Source organism: Protopterus annectens, chromosome 10.part0 (assembly GCF_019279795.1).
Source record: "Protopterus annectens isolate FY-2018-M chromosome 10.part0, PAN1.0, whole genome shotgun sequence".
In the NCBI taxonomy this organism is placed as follows: Eukaryota; Metazoa; Chordata; order Ceratodontiformes; family Protopteridae; genus Protopterus; species Protopterus annectens.
Genome location: NC_056744.1, coordinates 221,304,994 through 221,324,108, shown reverse-complemented (window position 1 = coordinate 221,324,108; position 19,115 = coordinate 221,304,994). Strand labels below are relative to the sequence as shown.

At 38.8% G+C, this 19,115-nt stretch overlaps 1 protein-coding gene across 2 annotated transcripts in view; it reads right to left on the bottom strand.

Annotated features, from left to right (window-relative positions):
• SLC39A11 (solute carrier family 39 member 11) overlaps positions 1 to 19,115 on the bottom strand; it is a 4,193,139-nt gene that overhangs the window by 3,236,242 nt on the left and 937,782 nt on the right. The window lies entirely within an intron of this gene.

Genomic DNA, 19,115 nt, shown 5'->3' with positions numbered 1-19,115 from the left:
AGTGCAAAATGTGAACAGTTTAGGGAGGAACTATAGATAGGTGGTTTGGGAAAAGTTGGGCAGATGTTGACAGCTATTATTGAGTCACGGTAGGATGAGAGATGGCTCTTTTGGAGGAAATGAATAGAGGATAAGCTGAACAGTAGCATGATTAAGTAAAGGGATCTGTGTTTTACTGATAGCAGGTAGTGGGGAAGTAGGAATCATAAAGGAAACAAGAAATTGCAGGGGTGTGGGATATTTAGTGGTGGTGGAGTCTGAAAGCTGGTAGAAGGTAGGTAGGAATAAATTATTTCCATGAAGGAGGTTGCCATGGTATGTTCTCTTATGTTTCTGAAATGTAAAAAATAGAGGGGATTGAAAGGCTAGTGTATGAGGATGTAGTTAAGATAAAAAGTAGTGAAGGTTTACTTGGGGAACATAGAAGTTGAAATGCATAATAATGGATAAGTACTGTTGTGGAAGGGTCGAGGATAAAAGGATAATCGAGGATAAAAGGATACAGTGCAGAGCAGTAGGGGATGGGGAAAGGTTGTTCGGAATGATGCTGAATGTTAGCTGGAACTTGGGAAATACGAAAACAAAAGCAAGAGTGTTTATATGACAGCAGTAAAGTTGTTTGATGAAGGTTAGGAAATGGGTGCTGCAGGTGAATTAGGGTTAGAGGTAGCTGGCTTCTCACCCTCAGGTCAATTATTACAGACAGCAATCACTTTACAGCTTATACAGAGCAAGGAGGCACAAAGTAGTACATGTTTTGTTTTCATTTATTTAACGCAGAATCCAGAAAAGTGTATAGATCTGTATACAGCAAATTATCAGAACATAGTACTTCACTGAATAGCCCAGTATAACACAATCACTTAGTAAACATTTACTGGATTAACCAGTCAAAAAGTGTGTTATGTATACCATAACATGAGCAACTGAAATTACATACATACCTGTTAGGGCACAGGCTCAACATATATAAACTTATCGGATTTGAATGAAATTAAGACAAATGCAACACACTATCAAGGTCTTTTCATCGTCTACACAGTCTTAGAGCAAACAGAAATGTAATAACACATGACACTCACACCTGCACTGTGAAGGAAAATGGTGACGGAGTGAAAGTGGAGATGAAAGTGATGGGAGATATAACCATACATTCTACTACAGTGATCCTCCGGTCAGTTATTACTGACAGCAATCAGCTTATACCGGATACAGAGCAATTAACACACAAGCACAAAGAAGAACATGTTTTTTTTTCATTTACTGAATATAGAAACTAGGAAGACTAAATAACTGGCATATAAAGTGTAATCTGTTGGTCAAGAGAAGGGACATTGGCCCACTTTCTAAGTGGTCCTTAGAATAGAAGGACTGCTTCTTTGGACGGAATGTCACAGCCACTTTCTAGCACAAGGCAGGCATGCATTTGCCTAATTACAGTTAATACACAGCAAGGCTCTTCATGTTAAAATTACTTACATTGTACATTGACAATATTCTCAGTGATAATGCTCAGGAGTTGGTCCTTGTGGCACAGCTCCTTCAGAATCAGAGTCAGGGGAGGATGAAGTGACCATGGGCTCTGCATTGTGAAGGAAGATGGTAACACAGTCTGATAAGGAATTTGATGCTTTGCTATAATGTGTGGAGCTATTAATTTGTTGAGTGTAACTCTAAGTTCATGCAGGGAAACAAAATAAAATAAATAAAAACACTTCTGAGAAAAAGACTCAGGCTTTATCTACAGAAATTACGGATTATAACATACCACAGCAGAAAGACTTTGGTATCTATTACAGCCTTTGATAATTAGAAATACTGTGAAGTTTTCTAAACAGTGCTGTGGAAATGGAATGACTGCTTGCTTCTAACACGTCACCCCCAAGGGAACAATGCAGTTGACTCATTTTTTTAATAACTCAGTTTTAGGCAAAGACATCAAATCGCATAAAAGCACATTAGATGAAGTACAAAAAACAGCACGTTTAAAATACTGAGCTAAATGACTATGCAAAGCAGACTTTGAAAGCACAAAAAATGACTGTTGAAGGGATATGTGAGATACATTAAGCACTACTTAAAGCAATTCAGCTATGTCACAGGAACTGTAGATAGAAGTAGTTGGTTGAAACAAACACAGACAGCTATGGTTACAGGAAGCAAACAAGCTCACAAAACAAAGCAAAATTAGAAGCTGCATGTAATTGAACATCTGCAACAGATGTAAAACAATTATGCAAACAATGTGATATAGTTTGCTCTAACGCAAGTAATTATCATAGTAAGTAATGGTTTAAAGATGTTTCTTCAGGAATTTAATAATTTATGCAAAATTACTTAGGTTATATGACACATAGCAAAATATGTGAAGTATAATGTTTGTTATGTTAATACAGGTTGATTTATTTTATATGAATGCACATTTGTCTATGTCACAAGTGATAATTCAATAAAGGTGTTTGAAAAAAAACGCAAGGCACATACCTGTCTGTGACAAACAAGGAGGTATGCAGTAGTTACATATTAAGCTGAATTACAGTTAGTACACAAAGACTGCAAAACTACTGTGTCACTACAAGAAGAGAAGACTCCCATCATGGTTGATGGGAAATGTCCACCACCCTAGCCCAGTGGTAGCTGAGCTGCACTCTAATTGAGCTATACCTGAACCAAGTACAAACCTGGCTTGGGCTCACGGACAAGGAAATCAAGCTGAGACACAGTTATTCTGTTTTTTAAATGTCTGATTCAGATCAGACATGCAGGCTGTGAGTGCTTTCTGTTAAGTAACAAAAAATAAGGAGCCAAAGGTATAGTTAGCTGCAACACACCGAACCTTACTGATGCTTATGGTACCTTAGCCAAATTGCCTTTACGGAATAACCTCTACACCATCATGCTGCCTTTTAAATATAAATAATTTCACACATTATAATTAGATAATTGAAACCACTGAGAAATGAACAATTCCCATACAATAAAATGCAAGACACCAAAAACCTTGCCCCACTCCATATCAAAACCACAGTGCAATATTTTCACACAACTTCACTTTATATAATTAAACTGGAATATAAAATTAAACATTAAGTTTCATATCTAAATTCATACCATTAGGTTGCAAGGTTCTATAATTAATGATAAATCTGGCTTCCATTTGTAACAACCTATGTGCGAAATCACTCCCTAAATTGATGTGAGGTTTAGCTAGGAACGTTATAGAAAAAACTGCTGTCAGATCCTGCACGTACTAAATGGAAATGCTGAGCAACAGGACTATCCAGACTGCAGTTTCTAATATCTCCCAAATTCTCTAATATCCACTTTTTTACCATTGTCGTTGTCCTACATATCACTTTGTGGGTGTACACCCACAACCTGTGATGTATACAACCCAACAAGAGCGACAATCAAAACAGTCAAAAGCTCTATACTTTATCCCATTAATCTTACCACCAGTTACATTTTTTATTCTTCCACAAATTTTACATCTTCTACAGGGGAAAGAACCCAAATGGATCCCCCCTTCTTGCAATTTCTTTAAAAATTCAAAAATCTCCCATATGAAAAAGTTACCCTTTTAAGAAAAATCTTAGCCATCACCTCATCTTGACTAATGATGGGCCATAAATTACTAAGCACACATCAATATATCCGAAAAGGGAGAAAATCTACTAACAAAATACATGTCCTTCTCAATGCTGCTCAGTTCATCTCTTAGGCCATCTATGTTTCCCCCTACTTCTCAAAAGTGGTCCTGTACATATACCGTGCTTATCCATCCACATCAATTTTGCCTCAGCCTTTTTTATAACATCCATACACTATCCCCCACTCAATAATTTCTTCTTAACTTTAAAAAAAACTAATTTTCTAACTGTGACTTCTCTGATGTATTAAGTATGTTTTAATTCCCCATAAGGTAAGGAGTTTAATAAATGTGGCGAATGCATGCTATCAGCATAATGAAAGTTATTAACAGACGTACTTTTCGTGTACAGTCTGAAATGTACACGGTTGTCACTGCCAACATATAACTAAATGTCAGAAACTGCATCATCTGCCTATGCAGTCTATATAAAGTGAAGTTGCTGTACGAAAATATTGCACTGTGGTTTTAATCTGGAGGGGGCATGTTTTTTGGTGTCGTCTGTTTTGTTATATGGGAATTATTCAATTTTCACTGAGTGGTTTTAATTATCTAATTGTAATGTGTGAAATTGTTTATATTTAAAAGGCTGCATAATGGTGTAGAAATTATTCCTTGAAGGCAATTTGGCCAAGGTACTAGAAGCACCAGCCACGTTTGATGTGTTGCAGCTAATTATGTCTTTGAATCCTTATTTTTTGTTATTTTTTTCAGTTTGTGACTTTTGGTGTTCTCTGTTCAGTCCAGTCATGTTAGATGTCCTGTCTGACTGACTGACAATCTAGGTGGGGGGTAGTACTAGCTACTTGGGGAAAAAGCAATTCCTTCCTTCATTCTCAAAGTATGTACTTTATTCTAAGCAGATCAGCAGTATAATACGGATTAGAATAAAGCAAGTAATCAGCAAATTAATGAATGAGTGAATCATTGTATAATAAGCACCAGAGATTGGCTGCACAGAGTAACTGATCTTAGCGCTTACCAGGGGTGTCTGTTTATAGCAGCAGATGCTCATGTTCTTCAGGGATACTTCTTCTCTTCAGATCATTTTAGAAAAAAATATCAGGATACCAGATATGTCTGTGGACAGAGGTCCAACTGCACAGTGCGCATCCTATCAATGCCCACTGAAGCATGCCTTTGAACTGTACCTCATTTTGACCTTAAAACTTCCATGTTTCATGTTTAGCTCATCCAAACCGAAAAGGTCTATTACACACTCACTGATAAGATTTAACAGAAATCATTAGCTAAAATTACTGAATCATATTAATTCACACAAAGAATGTTTTCTATGTATAAAGTGATGCATTTTGGAGATGATATGAGTCTCTCAGCTGAAGTTGTTAGCAAGTAAGTCACACTTATCCACTTGTTCTACATGTTGGTGATGGAAAGTTTTGAACTATGCACTAGAGCTAATCCGTTCATTTGTTAACTAATTGTTACAATGACCGGTTTTAAGGTTGAGGATGGTTGTGAATGAAAGCAGCAAATAAAATTACATTACTGTGGCCATCATCTTTGTTAAAGGGAATGGAGGGGAAATAATGTGTGTGCAAATGAAAAAGATGGTTAAATGTCTACTGAAATGGTTTGATCGGGGTGGGGGAAGTACACTTGTGAAATAAAACCATAAGTTATAATATATTACTGTGAAAACTTCACCTTCATCACAAGCTAACATCAGTGGTACAGAGAAGGTATATGTTAAGACATAGGGCATTTATACCAACACTGAACATCTACAAATAGGCATGTTCTAATGCTGAGTTTAGCAGTATGTACAATGATATTTGTCTAAAATACATGGCAATCAGGGTTTAAACCATTTTAGTCATCTATATGAAGTTGCTTATTTGGTGAGATTTTAGCTGAGCTTTACTAATATTATATACCATAAAAATCTGGATACAAATACTTTAAAGCACCAAACATACCAGGATATTGGATCTCATTTCCTGTGGAGTGCCTGCTGAATGTAATCTGAGATATTATAGAAATGAAAAAGGAAAAAGCAAACTGTCTGGTTGTGTCGCAGGTAATTAAAAGCCAAATAAGCAACAAAAAAAGAATTGCTAGAACTTGCACAGCAGTACTAAAACAGTATAAAGGTAAAACGACGCAGCACTGTGAAATAAAAACATCTAATTTATTCACAGTAAGTGCTTTTGCATTAACGATACAATGCTTTCATCAGACCAAAACACATAAAGCAGAGCCTTCTTATATATAACAAAAAACTCCACCCTTTCAATTAAATATTTTCAAAATAACAAATAATACAGCTCTCAAAATGTCTTAAGGCTTTGATAGAATAATCGTACCACATTATGTAATTTTACAATTAATGGATAATAGATAATACCAAAACTATGCTGCAATTTATTTATTGTTTTATTTATTTGTTTGTTTGACTACCAGAAAAATCTGATTGGGCATAAAACCCATTTTCAGCAGAGGCCTGAGAAGAAATACATACATAATGTTGGATTTAAAAAGGATAGAAAGTTATAGACAGGTTAACAAGAGAGAGAACAGCATATAAAAATAAGCTATAAAACATTATCAGATGAAGAGTAGTACAGTGAAAAATAAGGATAATAGCAAATATGAATGAGCTGCAGTAAATATGGAATAATGTGCAGGAGTAAGAAAGAAAAACAGTCTAATAACATTTAAGGTAAGTACATAGTTTTAGTATTTGGTTTAATGATAAATGCATTGACATTACCAATCAGACAACCAAGGAAAATAAAAAATACAAACACATATGAATCTATCAGCAGAAATAAAACTACATAATTTTTTTTAAAGTTAATTAAGTGCATTTTATATCAATATTCTTGTGTGTCACGCAAGAGGTTAGTGACAGGATACAAATAAATGAAAACAGAGATGTACAAAATGTCAACCAGTGCCAGAAATTTTGTTTGCTGTGCAAATTACCTAAAAATATTTTTGCTTCTTGATCTCATGTGTGGTGACTTCATTACTGTCTAAAATAGTTTTTGCAAATTGCAACTGATGTACAAAGTGGTAGAATGAGCAAACAGAGCTACATACAGATTGGCTTTCATCTGAAAAAAATGCAAGGACATTAACTGCTGATGTTGACATTACCCTGTCCCCAGAAAAGGAGGAAAAAAAAAAAAAAAAAGTAAAAATATTCACTAGTCTGACAGGTAGCAATGTCTTTTCTTCTTTTTTGTTTTATTACACTGTTTCATCCCAGAAAATGCAAACTTTTTGTAAAAGGTCTACAGGCAATCATTCAGGATACTTGTAAAATTACTCTTCACTGCTTCATATGTAGCTGTGTTTTCTCATTTTATCACCTTGTCTACTGGAAAAGTACAGTTGTGTACACTTACCATAAATGTAGATGTTCGAGTGTATTCACTGTTGCAGTCATCACCTGTGAGTTATCCCTGCTGTGGCAGCCCTCGGCCAGCCCGAATACCAGAGTCAATGTTTTTCTGCATTGGCTGCTGTCGCCTGTAGTCTGACGTCAGGTCGTCAGTGCTATAAAGCAAGGCAGCAGATGCCATTACATCAGTTTTTCTTGCCCTAACCCATCAGAAGCACAAGGAAATATGGTAAAGTGGTCCTGCTGGCTAAAAGCCACCATGAGAAGCTTATGTCCCCCTAAGAAAAGATGATATAAGGGGGAAGAAGGGAGGGAAACCAGGACTGCAACAGTGAATACACTCGAACATCTACATTTATGGTAAGTGTACACAACTGTACTATGTTCTTCATGTTTCACTGTTGCAGTCATCACTTGTGGGAGGATTCCCAAAGCTATGGAGAGGGGTGGAAAAATAAGCTAGAGACCTAGGCATGGGTCAGCATGCCCTGCAGAACTGCAGAGGCAAACCCTGCCCTAGCCTTAGAGAAAAGGGGTAGGTGGTAATGCTTTGTAAAGGTACAGACAGAGGTCGAGATGGCAGCTTACAAGATGTCCCTAGAGGGAACTCCTCTGAGGAATGCTGTGGAAGTGGAGGCTGCCCTAGGGGAATGGGTATGAATGCACTTAGGGGGTAGTTTCCCATGTGGTCTGAAGCAGAAATGGATACAGTCTGATACCCACTTGGAAATGGTTTGCTTGGAAATGAGCTTCCCCTCTAGCCCTGGGGCAAAGCTGACAAGAAGCTGGTCTGTTTTTCTGAAGGGTTTAGTATGGTCCAGGTTGTATCTGAGCTGTCTGCTCACATCTAGTGAGTGCAGAATTCTTTCCCCCTTGGATGAGGGTCACATCAGATACCACCTTGGGCATAAAGGAGGGGTTAGTCCTCAGGGAGAACCTGTCTGCATGGAAAATGATGAACGGCTCAACGGCCATGAGTGCCTGAAGTTCTGAATCCCTTCTGGCTGAGGTGATAGCTAGTAGGAAAGCAGTCTTCCAGGACAGGTGTCTCAATTCTGCTGATGCAGCAGGTTCGAATGGTGGTAAGGGTAGTTTTTCTAAACCATAATTCAGGTCCCAGGTTGTCGTGGTGGCCTTCTGGGAGGTCTGATATTTGAAGCCCCTCTGAGGAATTGTTTAATCAAAGGATGTGAGAAGAGGGGCTGGTATGTATTGAAATGAGCTGAAATGGCTGAGGCATGGATTTTAATAGAAGAGAAGGAGAGGTCACTATTGAGTAACTCGGCTAGGTAGTCCAGGATAAGAGGGATGGAAGGTTGTGAGGTACTGCCCCCTCTGAACCGGCTCCAGGAGCAGAATCTTTTCCATTTCCCTGCGTAAGATTTTCTGGTGCTGGGCCTTCTGGCCTCTGTGATAATGACTAGGACCTGTTTGCTTAACAGGGGCCCCTTGTTTGCTTTTAAAGTATTAGCCATGCTGACAGTTTGAGAGTCTACAAGTCTGGGTGCAGCATTTGCCCCACCACCACCTGGGTCAAAAGGTCTGAGATGAGGGGAGCCTGTAAGGTCAGGCTGTGCAGTAAGGGGTACCAATGCTGTCTGGGCCAATCTGTAGGAATGAGGATGGCCTTTGGTCTCTCCTCCCTTATCCTGATTAGTACCTTGGGAATAAGAGGCAGAGAAGGAAATGCGTGCACAAAGAGGGAGTTCCAGGGGAAGGTTAAGGCATCCACCTTCCACGCAAGGTGGTGATACTCCCTGGTACAGAATTTTTCCAGCTGGTGGTTGAGGTGCGAAGCAAGGAGATCCACCTCCGGAGTTCCCCACTCCTGAATGACTTGCAAAAATATTTTTCTGTGGAGCTGCCATTCGTGGGTGTCCAGTAAGTTTCTGCTTAGGTGTTCTGTCAGGGTGTTGTTGATCCCTGGTAGGTATTGGGCAATTAGGTGTAATCCCATGGAGGAGGCTGTCAGCCAGAGGTTCATGGCTAACCTGCACAGAGGGTAAGATTGGGTCCCACCCTGTTTGTTGGTATACCACATTACTGTGGTGTTGTCTGTTTTGATAAGGAGAACCCCTGGCCTGAGATGGGGTTTGAAGGATGTCAAAGCCTTCTGTACTGCCATCATTTCCTTCTGATTGATGTGTAAGGGAAGGTGCTGGGCATCCCAAAGACCTTGGGTGCACCTATAACAAAAAACAATAAAACTGCTGATAAATACAAAACGGCAACTGGAAGTCCGTGAAAACCTTTATTTGAAACTGCTTAAGCGCTTTTCGTACGTACTGTGTACGAACTTCGTCAGAGAATCCATTGATACAAGAACACACCCTTAAATAACTTTATACAAGTCAGCTGATATTACGCTGATTGTTATGTTTAAAATACTTAAAAGATTTAAAAGACCAGCATCATGACAATTAATTTACATATTAAAGATATTATATCTCATACTAAAATTATTTAAATGCATGAAATAAATAACTACATTCATTCCATTAAAAATGGATCAAAGAAATAGTGAAATATTTGACCATGCTACTAATAAAAAATAATAAATAAACAGTGTCATGGTAACAAATTATTTATATATACAACCCACATCTACACTACTCGGGGCTGCCATAAAACTTAAAATCTTTATGGTTTTTATGGCTAAGATTATATTAAATAAAATTATATTACATAAACCATGTTATATTGTATTCGGAACCAAGATTCATTCAATATTATATCTACTGTCCCTATATTGGGCCACCTCTTGTTAAAAAGTCATATTAAGTATTTAACCATTATATATTTTTTATTTTATTTTTTAAAGGAAAGTTAGATATTATCTAGTTAGGCTACGTAACTTTAGAATAGGCATAATAGAACAAATATCATTTAACCCAGGCAGGCAATACGAAAACAATCTAATTTGCCATATTAATTCCAGCCGTTCAAGTTGTAATTCAATGGGTCCACCTCTGATATTTGGTATTAATTGATCCAGGACCCAAAATTTAAAATTGTGGCCTGGAAATTCGTTAATATGCCTAGCAAGAGCATTTTCTAAATTACATTTTTTAATATTATAGACATGCTCATATATTCTGTCTCGAAGTCTCCGAATGGTTTTACCCACATAAAAACAATGGCATAACTGGCATATTGCCACATATACAACCATCTTCGAATTACAATTATTTTTGAATTTACTTTTTAAAGTAAACCCATTTATTTTCGCGGAACTCCCCACAATAATATATTTGCAATAGGGGCAATTGCCACATACCGACATGTTCTTAAAGCTTATTGTCGGATTTAATTTATTATTAATGGCGTCTAAAATTTGTTTAAAATTTTGGTCATGTCTTACTGTAATTTTAGGTTTAAGCCCTAACTTCGTTATCAACTCTTTATTTTCTTTCATGATGTTCCAATTTTTATAAAAAATGTTTTTTAATAATGAAAAATCAGAGCAATAAGTAAGCGTCAAGCTGTATTCAAAAGGTAATTCAGTGACGTTCTGATTAATATTAAAAGAGTTCAACTGATCGGGACTAATTACAGGAGATATACTAGGTTCTACTCTCAATAGGATAGGTTTATAAAAACCATTATTCCTTTTAACAATTACCTCGTCCATAATATTATCTATAAAATTACTTGGGTATGCTCAATTCAGAAACATATTTTTTAAATTATTGCACTCATCTAGAAAATCTTCAGTGTTACTAATCATTCTAGCTGCTCTCACAGCCTGACTTTTGACCACTGATTTCTTTTGATAGGTAGGATGTGCACTAGTAAAGTGCAGGAAAGTATTTGAATACGAAGCTTTCCTAAATATTCTAGATTCAAATCTACCCAGTGGTACATTCTTGATGAGATATACATTGAGATAAGCTATTTCCTTTACACTAAAGTTGAATGTAAACTCCAAAAAATTAGTAGTCGAATTAAAATAATCGACCAATTGGGTTGCTTGTTGGACCGAACCTTCCAAAAGGATGAAAATATCATCCAAATACCTCGTATAAAACTTTATTTTGGAGGTAATTTCAGTTTCAGCTAGAGCATATTCTTTTTCCCAAAAACTCATAACCAGGTTTGCAAAGCTGGAACCACAAGGGGAGCCCATGGCTACCCCTTTCTTTTGGTGGTAAAATTTATCATTAAATACTATAAAATTATGAGCCAAAACTATTGTTAATAATTCTTCAATAAGCCAGATCTCTGAACCTAATGCATTCATTTTTTTCAAATTTAATGTCACCCATTCTATGCCCAAATCTTGTGGGATTGACGTATAAAGATCTTTTACGTCTATAGTTAATAGATTCATGTTTTTATTAAAAGGCAATTCGTTAATCTTACCCAAAAATGACCAAGAATCTTTACAAATGGTAGATTCAAGTTGGACATATTTATTCAAAAGTTTGTCCGCCATTTTGGCACAAGCATAAGTCATACTGTTTTTTCCACTTACTATTGGTCTAAAGGGTGGATTTGCCAGATTCTTATGAATTTTTGGTATTCCAGAAAGAATGGGCACAATCGGTGATGGTACAATTAAATAATTAAGTTGGTCTAGATCTATTCTCCCTTCTATAAATAAATCATTAATATACCCTTTAACCCTTTTACAAGCTTGGTTATATTCATTTAATGAAACTTGTTCATAAGCATTAGATGAAAGCATAGCTTCTATCTTGTTGATGTAATCAAACTGGTCCATAAAGACCAATCCCCCACCTTTGTCCGGTTTCATTATCCGGACCTTAAAGTTCTGTAAAAAATTCAACCAGTCCAATTCGTCAGGATTCAGGTTACTCTTCCTTTTATATTTGTTATTATAATGGAAGTTCCTGAGATCCAATTCACATAGTTTTTCAAATAACAATAAATTACTATGTAGGGGTGGGTTAAAAGTACTAGGAACTCTATGTTCATTGTTATTACCAAGTAGAGTGTTCCCCAGGGTCATCGCTAGATTTAATTTGCGAACGTATAATTTCAGATCAATAATGCAGTTGGTAACATTCAAATTATTAAGGGGAACAAAGGTAAGACCTTTAGCTAATAAATCTGCTAATTCAGTAGGGACAGGCATAGTAGAATAATTATAGATGGAAAAGTCTCCTTGGGTGTTCTTAATAACATGAAAATTCAAAGGAGAGACATTTTCTACTATTTCCATTTGTTTGTTCTCTTCCCCTGATTCCATCTGTTCTGGCCCCTTCCCCTCTGAAAATTTGACTGTTTAGTATTATTCCGATTATTAATGGGTTGACCACTGTTAAATGAAACAGGTTTTAAGCCACCAGTGTTCTTATTTTGGTTTTGTATACGCTCGCTCCTTCTAAGTCCATCTTCTTTGTCTTGTATAATACTTGCAAAAGATGTGGAAGGGGTAGGTTGATCAGAGTCAATCATTAAACCTCTGGGTTGTACATCAATGTTCCCATTCGCAGTGTTAGTGCTGGTACCAGTGTTACCAGGTGGGAACTGAGAAGTTGGTATCCCACCCAACCTAGGTAAACCATTTATTTTTGGTTTATTCCACTGTTGAGCTGGTGGGGGGACTGGATAAGCTGTCCCCTCATCATATTGTGTACAGTCCCTTTGTATCTTTTTATTTTTGGTTGCTCTTGCTTTCATTAAATAAGCTTCAATAGTCTCAAAGATTTTTAGGTATTCAAACTTATACCTAAGAAAATCAGGGTGTGATTTAATTTGGGTATCCAGTAAAGAAATATTGTCCTTCAATTCTTCATTAAATAATGCATAGTTAGTTTTCATTAGTTCAATTAGTTCCAGGCCCTGTTTATTAAACAGTTTAATCAGTTCCAGATGAAAATTAGAATTGGGAACCAACCCTGTTGGATACTGCCATATTCTTAAACCTTTAGGTACTATTTGCAATCTGATACATTCATTGAAATAGTCAATTTCAAGTGCATATTTTTTTAAATTTCAGTAAAACATGGTCAAAGTCATTCAAAACATTTAAAATGCCATTGTCTTCCCTAGCCGGACTCACCATTCCTGGCGTTGCACTGTTCGAATTCCAATTATTGCTTGTATGCAGCCAGTCTGTTAAATTTGGTAATCCAATAAATCCTGGGGTATTAGTATTACTGCCATCCAATTGTGAAAGTATATTATTCCATTCGGAACTAGCACCAAAACCAGAAAAAACAGTCCTTTCTCTTAATATTTCCATAACCGGAGAACCTGCTTGCCCTTGTCCGCAAGGTATACTCGCTGCAGAGCTAGAGGGTGAATTTCCGGCAGTTAGCGAGGCTCCGGGTAGAATAGGAGTAGTGGCGCGAAAATTAAAAGAAGAATCACTGTTCCCTTGGTTAGCGCTATTTAATCCAAGCGCTAGTTGTTGCTGTTGATTGCTGGGTTGTTGCCGGTAAGGCTGACCTAATGATGCTGGTTCAAAAAGTTTATCCACCTTTTCAGTAAGTCTATCCACTTGCTGAGCAAGATTCTGAATTATATTCAGTATATTGACATCTTTAGCGTTATCATTAACTCCCACGTTCCCCTCCGCCTGAGGGGAAACTGGTAATGCTTCCACGGAACTACCGGAGTTGCCTAGACTCGACATACTATAACAAAAAACAATAAAACTGCTGATAAATACAAAACGGCAACTGGAAGTCCGTGAAAACCTTTATTTGAAACTGCTTAAGCGCTTTTCGTACGTACTGTGTACGAACTTCGTCAGAGAATCCATTGATACAAGAACACACCCTTAAATAACTTTATACAAGTCAGCTGATATTACGCTGATTGTTATGTTTAAAATACTTAAAAGATTTAAAAGACCAGCATCATGACAATTAATTTACATATTAAAGATATTATATCTCATACTAAAATTATTTAAATGCATGAAATAAATAACTACATTCATTCCATTAAAAATGGATCAAAGAAATAGTGAAATATTTGACCATGCTACTAATAAAAAATAATAAATAAACAGTGTCATGGTAACCTGCCTGCTAGGTGAGCGCCCCAAGCAATGTCTGAGGTGTCGGTGGTGATGGTCTGCCTGGTAGGGCGAAGGATGAAGGGAAGACCCTTGTAACTGGCACAGGCCCCTGCCCACCAGAGAAACTCGGCCTTTATACAGGGGATCAGAGGGAGAGAGGTCTCTAGAGGCTGACAGTCCTGACACCAAAGGTTCTTTAGATACCACTGAAGTTTCCTCATGTGAAGCCTGGCCAGAGGAATTAGAAGGATGCAAGATGCCATGTACCCCAAGGCTTGCAGGAACTTCCTCGCAGTGAGATGACTTCTGGAAGCCAGCTGGGTAAAGCAGAGATGCAGGAAGCTCTGCTTTTCTGGGGATAGGAAGGCCATTTGGGATGATGCATCCAGCAGTGCTCCTGTGAAAATTATCTTCCTGGAGGGTGTTTGCTTTGATTTCTTCTCGTTGATGGTGAACCCTAGGGAAGTTAGGAGGATTTTACAAAGAGAAGGTGCTGGAGCAGCTTTTTTTTGCACTCTTCCTGAATGAGGCAGTCATCCAGATAAGGGTAAATCTGTATATTTCTCTGTCTGCAAAATGCTATGGCCGGGGATAAGCATTTGGTGAATACAATGGGCGCAGTAGATAAGCCAAAGGGTAGCACTGGTAACTGAAAGTGTTGTGAGCCTGCTCTGAAATGCAGGAATTTCCTGCAGGATTCCATGATGGGGATGTGGAGGTAGGCATCTTTTAGGTGTAGGGTCACTAGCCAGGCATTTTTTGTCAGCACAGGCAGCAGCTGCTGCAAAGTTAGCATTTGGAATTTGGGGACCGCCAGGGAGGTGTTCAGAATGGATAGATCCAGGATGGGGCACCAGGTGTCCTCTTTTCTGGGAACAAGGAATAGTTTGAAATAAAAGACTTTAACTGTTTGATCTGAGGGGACAGGTTCTACTGCCCCCTGGAATATGAGAGTTTGGACCTGTTTCAATGCTTCTGCCACTGAACTGGGAGTTCTTTGAAAGAGAATTTGTATCCCTGAAAAATTATCTTTAAGACCCATTGGTCCATTGTTACAGAAATCCAATTTTCTTTGCAGAGGGAGAGCCTTCTTCCTAGCTTTTGGTGAGTGAAAGGAGGGCGGAGGGGGAGTCATTGACAGTTTTTGCCATAAAAGGGTGGCATAGAACTCCCTGCCTTTGGGACAGAGATTTTCCACTGTTTGGTTCTATGCTGCCCCTGGGATAGGGGCCTGGGTGGTCTGTCCCTGCAGGGCTTACCTTGGCACTATCTGCTAGGTGCAGGGAAGGACCAGTGCTTAGAGGGAAAGTTCCTGCTGAACCTGGGAGGTTGAACCTGAAAGAAATCTTTTACTGTTAGCATAGATTTTGCTTTGTCTTCCATCTTTTTAAGCACCGCTTCTGCTTTTACTCCAGACAAGTGGTCCTTATCCAGGGATGCATCAATTAATTTAGACTTGACATGATCAGGAAGAGGTTGTTCCTTCAACCATGCATGTCTCCTAATGACAGATCCTGACACTGCTGCCCTGCTTGAGACTTCTAGGGCATCATAACCACAGTATAATGAGTGTTTGGCCACTTGACAAGTACAGTGCAGTAAATCTGCTAACTCTTTCAAATTGGCACAGTTAGGAAAGGTTGAAATCTTTTGTTTTAATAGTTCCAAAGTGTGTTGTTGATATTTTAACATATGGAACTGACAGTTGAGTGCTCTGATAACTAAGGTTGCAGAGGTGTATACTATTTTACCCCATCTGTACAGAGCTCTGGAATCCTTGTCAGAAGGAATAGGATTCTTGGCAGAACTAGTCTTAGCTCCTTTAGGTCCTTGTGTAATGACCTCTGGGTCTGCAGCAGGATTTCTGTAGAGGTATTTGCGAGAATCCGGTACTCTGTAATACCTGTCAGATTTACTGGGAGCAGGAGGGAGGGCGTCAGGGGTCAAGCTGGATTCATGGAAAACGTCATCCACCACTACTAAAACAGGGGGGGTGGCTAGGGGTCTGTGCAGGGGCAGGTCCAGAAACTCTCCAAGTCTTTTCTTAGACTGGAGGAAATCCTGAGACTCCCATTGGAAATGTTCTCTGAGGGTGTGAAGGGTTTCTCCAAAGGAAAGGTCTTCTGGTGGGGAAGAAGAAGGAATGGATTCCTCTGCATCTGAATCCTCATAAGGGTCCGAGATTGTTGTTCCTCTTCAAAATCTGAATAATCAGATCTCTCAGAATCCTGTTCTGTCATAATTTTAGGATAAGGGTGTCTTTTCCTTTTAGAAGTTTTGGACTGACTACCCCTGATAAGGGAGATGAGATCCTGCACCATTTTAAGCATTTGAGCTTGGGGTGGTGGAGCAGGAGAAAGATGGTGGCTAGAGGCAGATTTTCTAGGAGTGGCTTGACTTCTAGGCCTAAGACTATCCATCGGTCTGAAACGGTAGTGGGATGAGAAGACATCATTTTTTGTCTAGATTCAGTAGTGTGAGAGGCCTCCTTGGAAGCCGGTGCCTGCGTCACGGCTCTGGACCCAACCGAGGCAGAGACAGCCAAAAGCTCGGAAGATAAAAAAGATTTCTGAGGCATACCAGATGCTGAAAGAGTCTTGGTAGAGGCCTGTGTAGATACTGAATTTGGGTATCAGGGGCTGTGAAAGCACCTCACTGAATTTTGGAGAACTGGCGACCTGCTTAGCGGTAGAGTTGCCGGAAGGCTTAGCCTTGTTTGGTCCGTCTCTATCTTTATCTCTGCATTTTTTCAGAATGTCCACAGATTGTTGGCTGACAGATGCCATTGTGGAATGCGAAGACGAAAGATGAAAATATAGGTCTACAATAAGAGCTCTACGATGAATAGTTCTTACGTTAAAGAGGGCACAGAACTGGCAATGGGAGATGTCGTGGTCTGGGCCTAAACAAGTGACACAGTATGAATGGAAGTCTTGGTGTGGGATCTGCTTTCCACTGGTGAGACAATTGTTAACTTTTTCGGACATTGGTTAGTGCAAGAAAAAAGGATCCCCAACAGGGTACTTAGCTTTAGACATTATCAGCTGTAATTCAAACTCTGTTAGCGACCGACTGACACACTTGCGAACTGCTTCAGCTACAGGCTCCATGGCAAGAAAGACTGATGTAATGGCATAGGCTGCCTTGCTTTATAGCACTGATGACCTGATGTCAGACTACAGGCGACAGCAGCCAACACAGAAACATTGACTCTGGTATTCGGGACGGCGAAGGGCTACCACAGCAGGGATAACCCACAGGGGATGACTGCAACAGTGAAACCACTAGAACAGTTCTGACATATTTTCTCTTATGTATAACAACCCCCACAACATCTGCATGTTTCAGCTGCAGATATTATGATTAGTCTTTCAAACCACTTTTGGAGTGGCACATCTGGGGACTTCCTGATCACCCACTTTTCAAAACTGCAGTCTTCGGCTGTAGTGAAACAGAGTAATTTTATTATTACTGGAACAATAACACATTTTACACTTACTGTATTATAAATAGCCTCCTATTTCACTATGTAAGAAAATTATGACTTGATTTTAATCTCTGGGTTTCTCAGTTGTATCAAAACAATCCACTTATGTGGTACTTATGAGGTCATTAAAAAGGCCAAAACATGCATCTCTACAGCTAGTGGGTATTTGCTTTATTGGCCTGAATGCACCCACAAAGAGTTAAAAAGTGAAAAGTAAACAGTCACAGGCACTCAGAAGCCATGTAGTTGAAACTCTATGTCCTTAAGAAGTTATTTGAATATACTGATGGCCCTCCAGTACAAGAGGTTTAAGATTTTACACTAACTTGGTTGGGTTTATTTAGAGTTTTTACTAAATGTTTTGTCTGTGTGACCTCTTCATCCTTTTGTTTAAGATCATTTATTAACTTATTTTTAGCTCTACAAAAACAGTTAAGATATTTCTAAAACACATGTATGCAAGAACCATGTAGCTGTGTATTTCACAAGTTCTGTCTACAGGACTCTAGACAGACAGCTACTCAAAAAATTAGAAATACATTCTTGGAGTGTAAAGCAGTTCCCACTAGTTGAAGGGTATAAAAATTTACATTCTTGGAGTGTAAAGCAGTTCCCACTAGTTGAAGGGTATAAAAATTTACATTCTTGGTGTGAAAAGCAGTTCCCACTAGTTGAAGGGTATAAGAACTAACATCTACATCAAAAATGAATAGTTATTAAACCCTGGACTGTGTCCCAGGAGTCATGGGTTTGACTAGCAGCATTGGCAGTACAGGTGCTGGGTGGGGGAAGAAGGGAGTGATGAGCCAATACTGGCTAAACCATCCTGGGTTCAGCTCAATGCACATATAGTACCACAGCAAGGCATCCAGTGGGCGCACACTACATGATGTGGGCCACACTGCCAAGAGAAGCAGCATATGTGGTAACATGCAAATGCCTCCAAGTATGGCGCTATACTGTAACACTCAAGCTGCCAAGGATGCAAGTTAGAAACAAAAACAAAAATGTCTACCCTCCCAGAGGACAAAACTACCTCTCTTAGATCCCGCCTCTACAGACGATGAATGGGGCAATGCAGTGCGTTCTTGATTCTGAAAAGAAAAAAATTGGTCAACTGTGTGTCCAGAATGAATATTTAATTCATAGATACATTCATGGACTGTCACTAGGTTAACAACCTAGAGGGAATTTCTAAGCATAGCCAAGTTTTCCAGAAAGAATAAAGATGTCCTGTATCCAAACAGGACATTGAGGGACAGGCATTTATAAGCTACTTCTGTCCATAAGGGACATGGGTGCCAGGCCTAGTGTAAATTTCCTATTCAACATCCACTTACCTAGGTTGTGTTTAAACTGGGTAACAGACGAACTCAGCTTCACAAGTATGGGAAGCCTGTTCCATAGGAGGGGCAGTCTCTGAGACATATAGCTGTCTCTCCAGCATGTTCTGCTTAAGTCACAGACAAAATTAAATTCCCTAGTCCTTATATTTCTGGTATTCTTTGACTTACAAATACATATGTGATTCATAAGTGTGGGTTTGCAGACGCCTTGTAAGCCAGGCATAGATCACCATCAGCAATGTACAGGAGACTGAGTAGAGGGAAAGGAC